Below are 11,242 nucleotides of genomic sequence, written 5' to 3'. Positions count from 1 at the left end.
ACATTCAGACCTTTGGACTATACACCCACCTGTCAAACAAAGCAAAACAAGCACAACTCCATGTAAAGCAAGGAAAAACCACTGCTGTCGTCTTTAATCAGAAATAAATGATTAACACTTTATAAGCTTTGAGTTCACACATCAAACGCAATGCTTAATTTACAAAACCTGCAAATCTACCATGAAAAAACATCTATATTTATTTCCAAGTTATTATTTTTTAAATGTACTTTTAGGTACAAAAACGCATCGTATTCAAAACTATAAGCACATAATCCATAAAAGCTACATCTAATTGCACATATATATTTAAAAACATAATTTAATATTCAAATCAGTGACACAAATTTATTAACATATCGGATTATGAGTCATCTGCATGCATAATACGCACACATTATATCACCATTAACATACATATGTAGAGTATGCACTCATATGTCTGCCTGTGTTTATGCAAAGTCATTTATGTTTTTGTTACACGCGAGATTGCAGCGTGTTTGCTCTCCCCGGTTTTTTTTTTTTTTTTTTAAACTAGCCTACCTACCTGATGTCGGGCTTACGCCAGGGCTGAGACTTGGATTGAAACGTTGACGGGAGACGGGGTCAGGACGGGGAGGTTGCCACGACTGCTGCTGATATGGAAAATTCCAGAAAACAGAGAAAACAGCGTTTATTGATATTTTGCTGCTGGGTTTAGGTCGAGCTCATAATTAGAAATCAATTATGTGAAAAACAAATTAAATAACATACATTTCAAGAATTCACCAATTAGCAGCAGATTGTGTTTAGGAGTTCAGTCGTGTAAAATCAAGGAAATATCTAGTTTTAAAGGGAAAATAAAGCTTTAATATTTACCTCTAATCATGACATTATAGTTGCATTATAACCAGTGTAGATGGTTTTTTGTATGCTGCCCCCGAGGTCAAATAAATTACTGAGGGTTAGCTCAGTTTTATAGATCTCTGACTTGATCTCACACCAGGATTCAGTACCAGTCTTAGGATGGTTTGTGGTTTAAATTTATTATTTTGGTCCCTGTAGACTCAGGTTGTATTTACTTTGAGTAAAAAAACAAACAAACAAGATTGAATCAGTGTGTTATAAATTCTCAAGAAAGAAGATCATGCCCCCACATCCAAGAGTTTGTTCTTTTCAACATTTAACAAGAAATAAAAAAGGATGCAAAGTGAATTTTATTGAAGTAAAGTTTTGCAGAAATCTCTCTTTCGTTGAATTTTCCGTTCATAACTCACATTAATTCGACTTTCTTTCACCCTGGCGACTTCACAGACTTAATCTCCAGCATGTTACCTGCTAAATTGCCTCCGTAGGGCTGTTTTTATCTAAAATCACACATTTTTTAAGTGCTAAAGTAGCAAATACGAACTGAAAGACGCATTTATATGAGTGAGCTTCCTCCAAAATAAAAGCAGCAGCTTGTGCACAATCCCAGCCCCCGCAAAATGTGCTCTTATTTTGTTGATTCAATCACTGAGCCTTCATTTTTTGTTCTTTACTAAGCAGCTTCCTGTGATTACCAGTCAGCTTGGAGGAGTTTGGGGTTAAAACATGATCGTCTGCTTGTGCTCAAGTTTGAGTTTAATCCAGCCTCAGTGTCTGAGGGAAGTAGGGGAGGAGGTCGTTGAAGCACCAGGATGGAGACGCTTTGACTTATCTGTGGCCGCCTTAAGTGAAGCCGTTTGGAGATAGACAGAGTAAATAGAAAACGGCGATTGTCGTCTCGCTCTGCCTCCCTCTCCATAATCTGATTGGGCACGTTCCCCCGAATCGAGGGCAACGCCAAAACAAAAGATCACCAATCAGATAGAAGGGGCTCCCACTGAACTTCTTGGCATGCTATGAATGCTTTGCCCTCTCATGTGCGCTAGTATCTAGCAGCGAGATTCCCCGTGTCGCTTTTATGTGTTAATCGTCACCGCTCAGTGAGACCATTGTGCTGTCTGCATCGCTGGGGGAGGAAACCGCAAAAAAAAAAAAAAGAAGAAGAGTTTATATGGGAATGAATGCGAGCAGCAGATACTGCCAGCACCGTTTCACACGAGCACAGAATCGCCTCATCCCCCTGTTGACGAAGGTCCAAGAGTGCAATGTGGTGCTCTGCCACCACAGACATCTCTAATTGGTGGGAAAGAAAATGCAGGAGTGAAGAGTTCATTTATACGTTGAGGAAGGAAGGGCAATTATCACCTGAAGTGCTCCCCCCCCTCCATGTGTAGATGTAGAACAGTCAGATGTGAACACCGCTGACTCAACTTACCTCTAGAAGTGCCCTCGATCTCACAAATTTATACTTTAATGTCTTCAATTCCCCAACTGTTCAGCAGATCCTCAAATCAGCTGTTAAAGTTATGTTCCATTGCAGGAGCTTATAGTACTAAAATATCTTAAAACTGCCAGTCTGGGCCACACTTACACAGGCCTACATACCAAGGGGATTGCAGCAATCACACACAGTTTGCACAGAAGCCACTGGCTTGTCTGCGAACACTTGTTAGCTGCTTGATTCAAACTTTTACTTTGAAGGCACGCCGTCTCCACCTCTGATTATTGTCACATTTTTTACAGTTTCCCTATAACTTGCCAAGAAGTTAGTGAATGTTTGTATCAAAGCTGGAACTCAACATCAGTGGGTGACCGAGGCAGTCTGCTAGCAAACTCAGCAACCAGCTTTACCTACTGACGGCAAACTTTTTGGGGAATACGTGTTTCTTCTTAGCAACCTGTGGTTGCTGGGGAACCGCTGACCAGGCCTATGTGCCCAAGGCCTAAGGTACCGTAACCTCACAGTAGTAAGATACAGTATTTTATTATATTATATGATTCTTTTTCCATGAACAAATTTACCACATGTAGAAGTGCTTCCTGTTCAAAAGGACTAAGATAGTCTGCTTAAGGTGGCGGACTTCGAACTAAGGTTCAAATCCAATCCAGAGTTTTGTTTTCAGCCACTGTTTGGTGAGATTAGGAACAGCTTAATTTTATGAAAACAGCAGATAAAGGTTTTCAAGTATGAGATTTGCTGCACAGTTTAAGACTGCAGTAATGGATCTATTGAAGGGTCAAAGAAGTTGAAAAGGTTAAGGAGAATTTAAGTTAAGTGCTTTAGCTGCTAAAAACAGAACAAACACACAGAAAGCTGCTCGGTTGCAGCTCTGCTCTGAATGCTAATATCTCAGCTGCGTGCGTGTGTGTAATGTCTGTGTGGGTGTGTAAAGCAGATGCCATTCTGCTGATCTCAGTCCACATCCATCCGTCTATAGCTTAAATCTTCCCGAAGGCCGGTTGGTTCAAGCCGTCTCTCCCCGCAGCCTTTTGTCCCCGCCTCTGCAGGTCGGGCGGCGTCTGAACCTTTTCATCTTGTCTCGCAGGTTGACGGCCGCGCGACAAAAAAAACATCTGCCCACCAAAAATTCACAAGCTGCCGCAGACACAAACGACAACAGTCGGCTTGTGTTCCTGCTGCCACACGGTGTCGTTGACAGCGTAGAGTGTTGACCGATCTGTTGTGCTGCTGAGTTAGCTGCACTTCTGTGTGATCTGCTGGGATTAAACAACAACAAATGGGGTTCATTAAAAAATAATGTTGTGTAATATACACTGTATTTATACAGTGTATAAATACAAGAGTATAATTTGTATGAATACAACGAGATACGTTGTGTAAATTTAAAGAGATACATTGTAAACATCAAAGAAGATTCACTATATAAATACAGGGGCTCTATTGTATAAATACAGTTTACAATATTACATATTTATAAATATACTGTTTTAATACAATGTGTCCTGTAATACTTGTTACATAGTTGTTGAAACTGTAATTTATTTTGTTTTTCTTTGTTTTCTTTTTTTCTGATAATTTTTAATATATGAAAATAAATTCTGAAATGTCATAATTAATTAGTAAAATTAATAAAATATTAATATAACAAAGAAGATTGTTGGTGTTAAATAATAAAATAAATGTAAGAAGATAATATGTTCAAACTGAATATGTTTTATTAATAAAAGGTCAATATAACAAAATATGGAAAAACACCGCTTGTTCATTTTTTTAAAATGCAGTTTTTTTCTCATATTTTTTGCAAGCTAATACTACAATACAAACTGTATTCATTTAGACTATTTTTTTCCTCCACAACTTAAAAAAACAAAAAAAACAAAAGAGCTCTTTAACCCTGATCCGCTGTGTCTGATAAACCTAATGATGATTTGGGTTTCTCAAAGCACCACCATGTTTTGGAAATGAGCTCTAAAAGCAGGATCTGCAGAAGCAGAACAAAGACAAGTTTGGAAAGGTTTAAAGGTTGCCTGGACTGTTCGGAAAAGCGCAGCTCGTTACGGCTCGAGCGGCGAGCGCGCTCATTTGCAGAAACAAGTGTGTGGAGGGTTTAAAGGTTGCATACATCGAAGCAGAGATGTAGTGAGAACATTTGACTTTCCTGGTGAAGTACAGTCAATATTGTGAGAGGCTTTAATGGTCAAACATATGCATAGTTTCTGCTCGAGTCCTTCTGCTGTGGTAAAGCCTCAAATACATTCGGTATCATCTATCAAACGCAGGGAGGGGAGGAGGAGGAGGAGGGGTGAGGAGGCTGGAGAACAGAAGTTGGGTTTTGCCACGGTACCGAGCAGTTATTTTATTGACGTGGGAAGACACAGGAAACGAGCTGCTTTCACTCTTGCATGTCGAGTCCTTCTGTTGGCGCGTGAATCCAAAACAATTTCAGATTTTGAGAAATACGGGGGCAGCTGGCGTTCCCACAGCCGTGCTGGAATTAGCCGTTTATGCGCTGCAACCCTATCTGCTCTGCACCTGGGCGGCTAGCATAGCCGCACCTTTGACTAGAGAGCACAGGCCACCACGGCGCTTGAGAGACAGACAACATGTGCTGCGAAGGAAGGAGAAACCTTGGCCAGCACCCTTCCAGCATGTTTTCCCACTTTCTTTTTACTAGCTGGGCGGTGCGTTTGGTGTCATTTAAGGTGGGTGTGCATGATTATAGGGCCTCAAAAATTGCTCCCCAGGCACAAATAATCTGGCAAAATCATACAGAAGGTTTAGATTCCCAGTGAACACATGCACATTTGCAATATATACAGTTGAGATTGTGACATTGTGTGAGCAGGAATTACAAATTCAACAAGTGAAAGGAAAAGAAAAATTGGTAAAACAGACATTTAATGCACTATTATTTTTTTAAAAAAAAGCTGTTACAAATGTTCAAACATGCAATGCATAGCCACACATTTTCATCATGACCGACTGCAGCTACACTGGAAGTCTTTAAAATCTCCGCTGAATGACTGTTTAATTAGCAGGACTTCATTAGTTTGAGCTCCTGTGGAATGGATTTGGGGCTGTTATACCGAAATCATTCCCTTTATTGTACCTTTCCCGAGCTCGTACCGCCGGGCCGGCGGCATTAACAGGCAGGCGCGGCAAAACAGCGGTGAGGAGTGAACATGTTGTCGCCTGTGTTGAACATCTGACCTGGCTGGAACCTGCGGCGAGCGTCACAGCTGAACAGGAGGCCGTCTGGATGGGAGAGGATGGAGAGGGAAGGGGGGGAAGGTTTGGCTGTACATGCTTGGCTCCTTGCCCCGGTCCCATTGACCAGACAGCTGAACTAGCGAAGGGAAAGGGGGGAGGAAGGGAGAGAAGGCAGGAAATGGATAAAGCTTCTGTTTTTTTTAGACGTGAGAAAATAATAATCTGTGCATGCTGCTTCTATCGTAGATGAAGGTGTGCCTGCACCTGTCAATCAGAAGATGCCTCGACTGAAGGACCCAAGACCTGCTAACCCTGACATATTTAAGTCACATGAAAACTTTACAGTAAAGTGAGGAAAAGAAGAAGTCCACAGGTCTGTATTTCTCAAAAACCACGCACCACTAACCTGCTGTGAGAACCAAACACCTCTAACCAGACCTCAAAAATACGCTTTGATAACTCTGTAGGAACCTGTCCAGGGTGTACCCCGCCTCTCGCCCTATGACAGCTGGGATAGGCTCCAGCGCCCCCCGCGACCCTGAAAAGGATAAGCGGAAGCGAATGGAATGGAACTCTGTAGGACAATCATCAACAGCACGGCCCAAACATACAAGCTTATGTGTGTTTTGTAAGTAGCATAAACTTCCTTTTACAAGTTTCTGTTTCACAGATGAAGATTAAAGAGTCCAAATGAGCTTAAATCTTAAACTGTGACATTTCTGATTCTGCATACATGGCTTTGGCTTCATTTTACCCTTGCTAAGTAGACAGCAAAAACACATCAGCCCTGCAGAATGGTTACTGACCCCGTGGCAACCGGTGGTTGCTGAACTCAGCCACAAACTCTGATCAAAGTGCACTGACATGAGTGGAAGGAGCCTTTGACGAGGATGGGATTTGAACCCTCGTGTATTTTTTACACACATTTGGTTCTGATAGTAGAAGTGCGAGTTTATTTTCAGATCACGTGACTTGGAGGGACAAACTGCAAGCTGATTGCTGATGTATCGACACCACAGCGCTCATTTGGTTTTCTGCTGAAGAGGGACTGTACATCTTTTCCGACCTGGGACCCCCGAGGTGGAGCTGGAAAAATGTTGCTGATATATATTACGTACCTTGTAACTATTATTAATCCCAGTGGGGGAATTGCTTTACCACAGTCAATTAAAATATAAATATAAGTGGTGCTAACCTTGATTTGGTTGCCATCAGGTTGGATTAAAGCTACACTTTTTATTGTTAATTAGTGTCTCTTCAGAGATACAGACTAATAAAAAATATGATTGGTGTAACTTTTGCAGTACCAACAAAATAACATTAAATAAAAATGATATTTTTTATCTTAGTTATTTTAATAAACCGTTGGTTCGTGTATCACAAAATTAGCCATATAGAATGTTTTTGTGCCAAAACAGAATATATTTGGAATTTTATTGTGAAAAGAAAGAACAAGAAGTATCCCTTTTGACCCACGAAACACTGAGACAAAACAAAACAACAACAAAACTGTCATGATCCTGGGTCTTTCACCCAGTGTTTTGTGTTTTCTATTGTGATATATTTTGGTTCTGTTCTTCCTCAGTTTAATGTTGAGCCATTTCTGTCTGTGTTTTCCTCTGTGTAAAGTCCGTGTTCCTTACTCTGTGTCTTTGCATGTGTGAGTTCCTGTTTAATTTTGCAGGTCTGCGTCTCTCGTTAGTGTTTCTAGTTTCGCTTCCCCTTGTCTCGTTATGTCCAATTACTCCCAGACGTGTCTCCCTCCTGTTTACCATTCCCTGATTGCCCTCTGTGTATTTAAACCCTGTGTTTTCGCGCGTGCATTGCTGGTTCATCTGCGTATCTCCTTCTGTTGTCATGCCGTGTATCCCTGCATCTCTGTGTGTGTCTCTAGGTTTCAGGTTTGTTTTCTATGCTTAGTTTTCCCAGTTTAGGTTTTACTCGTTCCTGTTTTTTGCCACCCTCGCCTTTGTTGTTTGAGCACGCTCCATCAATAAAGCTTCCTCACCTCAGTTGTGCAGCATCTTGGGTCCTTTAATAATTCCATATGGCTCGCCTCGCGAACCGTGACAAAAACCAACATTTTTTGGCCTTATTTTCTCAAAAGTCAAACAAAATTTTGAGGTAACCCAAAATTCTGACTTGTGTATGGCAGAAAAACAAACAAACAAATAAATGAATAAATCAGAGCCGTAAAGAAGCTCCCATAGACAGTAGCACCATTTCTGGTTAAAAGCAGATCAAACTGACTCACTACACCGTCTTGTGGTACAAACTGGTATTACATGAAAGTACAGCCTGGCCCTAATGAAAGATGACATCGCTTCAACACAACACACACTTTTTAACATGAGGTCGCAGCAGTAATTTCTTCACATTCTGCTAATAACTTTAGTAAATTTTGCAATGTTTTGAGCTAATTTTGCACAATATTTTATAATGAGTTCTTTAAATAAATTATGACTTGGCTCTGCCTTCTTATTACCCAACCCTCCTTACCCCTTGGTTCCACTAGCTGCTAAAACTACTTCCAAAATGTCACATAATTTCCACTTTTACACATGTGTGCTGCTAAAGAGATGAAATCAAGAAGAGCCCCATAAACCTTCCAATAGCACATGTTTTATATATCATCTTATATGTCTTGACACATGATTTACTGATAAAAGCTTGAACATTTTTCTCAGATAATACAGGATTTATAAGACACAAACCTACTTATTCTCTTTATTTTGAACCAGTGACCCCAAAGCAACAGCAAAAACTTTATGTTAACGCTGTGGCGGATAATTAAAAGTTAGGTCAAGTTAATTCGCTCACGTGGTAATTTTTGTGTCCCATACGCTTGTAGGCGTGCACACTGTGCGCACGTGTCCATGTTGTCTTTGTCCACGACTGTTACCCTGGTGGACCTGCCCACTCTGACTTGGTTCCAACCAATCAGGTGCTAATGTGCAAAAACAGGAGAGGGGCTGCGCTGACAGATGGCAGGCTGACCTGGAAAACCTGCCCTCTTTTCAGGGTTCAGCAGTCGGCAGATGACAGGTATTATTTCATAACCCAAAGACTGAAGAGGGGTTGTTGGTGGCAGACACACACACACACGTAACACACACTTTTGCTGTCACTTTGAATCATTAACTAGTTGTTGACATGCTTCCTGTTGAGTTTGGTCATTCTTATTGGTACTGTTATTAGTTGTTAGCTAAGGAAGCATCAATTTTGAATTAAACTTTCTCTTTTTTTCTCTTGATACATGATTTATTTAAACACTTTCATGCTTCACAGGTAGATACACATACTCAGCTTCAACCCGACAATACATGTTACATGTTTTTCTTGGGGTTTTTGGAGCATACAGGCCTACATATGTCAGTATGCAGAGGATTAAATCAGATTTAATCAGGCTGTGAATTCCCTGAATTAAAGTACAAATTACAAGCTTCCAGCTCACAGAATTTTACCCTCAGCCATTAACGCGCACATACACACACCTATTTATCCGTCTCTCCAACCAGCCATGTAACTCCAGTGTCAGGGTAGATCTGTGTGGCAGAAAGGGCTTTCTGATGAAGTTGTTCATAAATTTTAATATGACATGTCAGCTAGCATGATGTATAGACTGGCTGCTCATTCATATTTCAAGCAGTCTGCTGTTGAGAAAATAGCACAGTTGTACCTTGCTCTACCTTCAAGTGCTGCGCGGTTACAGCTGTCAGAGCCAGTGCAGAGAAACGCTGTTAGCGAGTCTCTGACAGTTTGGATTTTTCTTTTTTTTTGGTGCAGGGATTTTCTCACAAATCTGCCCCCATCATGGAGGACGAGTGGGGAAAAGAAAAATAACCTCCAGTAAATCAAGGAAAGATTATACAAATGCTCATGCAAGATATCTGTTAAGGGATAAATCATTCACTTGCACTGAATACTTCGTTCAGTATGCTTTTTTATGATGCTTGATGTCTCCATTCGCAAGGATAACCAAGCCACTCTATAGTCCATAGTCATTTGCAAGGCTAGCATTACAAATGGCCAGCCATGTGAAAGTCATGTCTTAACTGGGTGACAGAAATAATATATTGCAAACAAACTCTACATTTAAGAATAGAAAAAAAGACAAATAACAATAAAACACCAAACAAATGTGCTTACAACAATGTTTAAAATGGTCTAGCCTCTGTATTGGTAAGACATGACCATGCTTTTAAATGTTGGTTAAAAAGTGAACAGCTTGGAGTCTTTTGATATTTTAGTTTGCTATAGCCTCTTCGTATACCAATAAACCACAATATTGGTTGTTAGCAGCACATTATGCTAATTCTGACTAATGCATGTCCGTTAGTACTCCAGTGCTAGCATCAAGCAGTAAATTACACACACTCTAAAACTAGCTTGCTAGCAGCAGTTTACACAGATTTGGTCAATTTTGACTGTAGTTAGTACTCAGGCGTTAGAATAAAGCTGTAAATTATGCAAGTTTTAGGCTAATAGCTTGTTAGCAACAGTTACCACAGATTATGCAAATGCTAGCATTAGCTTTGAGCAGTAAATTACATATATTTTAAACTAATGGTAATTTGTTAGCAGCAATTTTATGAGATTAGGCTTATGTGAATGTTGTGTATTTGTTGGATACTAACATATATAAATTCCCTGCTAAAGAGCTAATTTTAGCTTATTAGTGACAATTTACACAGATTAGGATATGTACAAGTTAGCATTATGTACAAGTTATGTACAAGTTAATGCTAACTTGTACATATCAGTATTATAGTGTTAACATCAAGGAATAACATTTGTATGTTGTGGGCCAATTCAAATTACTACATGTCGCTAAAGCCAAAATACTGGCCATGAAAAACACTCATCCAGTAAAACACTGAAGCTTGCCTCAAAACTTTCCCTTTATTCTCAACCAAAGACTTCTTGAAGTGCTACAGATGAAAGATCTCAATCATTAAGAGTTAAAAAAATGTTACGGGTCAAAAATAATATCTGAACTAGACAGAAAAAAATCCCTTTTGCTCTGAACAGTTGAGGATCATATCGAATTCTCCTCCACATAACTTGAACTGATGCCTGCCTTGCTCAGTTGAAGGTAGCCAATATCTGATTTTTCCCAACCTAAGACTCTCGCCTTGTATGAAAATGAGACACATTACCGGTCCATTAATTGATCTGGGTGCTGCTTTGAAATGTGGACCTTCCTGAGAATCAGGAATTAGGGCCGACTCCGGGGCCAATTAGGTGAGTCTTTGCCGCGTGTGCACCGGCATTTCAATCAGTCCAGACCGTCCGCAGGTGAAATGCCAGACAGGAGTTGTCGGTGGCTGTCGTGAATGCTAAAGGCAGGTTAGGCGGCAATTCATGTCCAAATCACCCCATGCATTCAGCAGAGGGGGGCAGAGGCTAATAGTCGCTCATTGCCTGGTTTTACCTTTCCTGATCCTGCGGCTGCCGCTAAACATCAATGACTGATCCGAAACAGGTTCTCCACTCAGCATGTGATATCGCTCTTTACCTTCTCTGCCAATAACAGAGGCAGCATGTCTATGAATAGCAAAGAAGAAGAAATGGTGGTGTAATTATCCCTCTGAGAGCACCCCTTCCTTATCTGGTTATACACATTTGAAGATATAATGCACACTGAGTGACAGGATATTCCTCTGATAATATTTATATGTTTATTGATTTACCTAGAGACATTCTTTTCAAATACATATCAGC

At 40.4% G+C, this 11,242-nt stretch overlaps 1 long non-coding RNA gene across 1 annotated transcript; it reads left to right on the top strand.

Moving 5' to 3' along the window:
* The first annotated feature begins 4,831 nt into the window (after positions 1-4,831).
* On the top strand, positions 4,832-6,461 carry LOC143414950 (uncharacterized). Its single transcript, XR_013095559.1, has 3 exons — positions 4,832-5,010; positions 5,765-5,891; positions 5,986-6,461. It is a non-coding gene; the product is annotated as an uncharacterized LOC143414950 (long non-coding RNA).
* Positions 6,462-11,242: the final 4,781 nt, after the last annotated feature.

Source organism: Maylandia zebra, linkage group LG23 (genome assembly GCF_041146795.1).
Source record: "Maylandia zebra isolate NMK-2024a linkage group LG23, Mzebra_GT3a, whole genome shotgun sequence".
Taxonomy (NCBI): Eukaryota; Metazoa; Chordata; class Actinopteri; order Cichliformes; family Cichlidae; genus Maylandia; species Maylandia zebra.
This window is presented reverse-complemented; position numbering and strand designations above follow the sequence as displayed.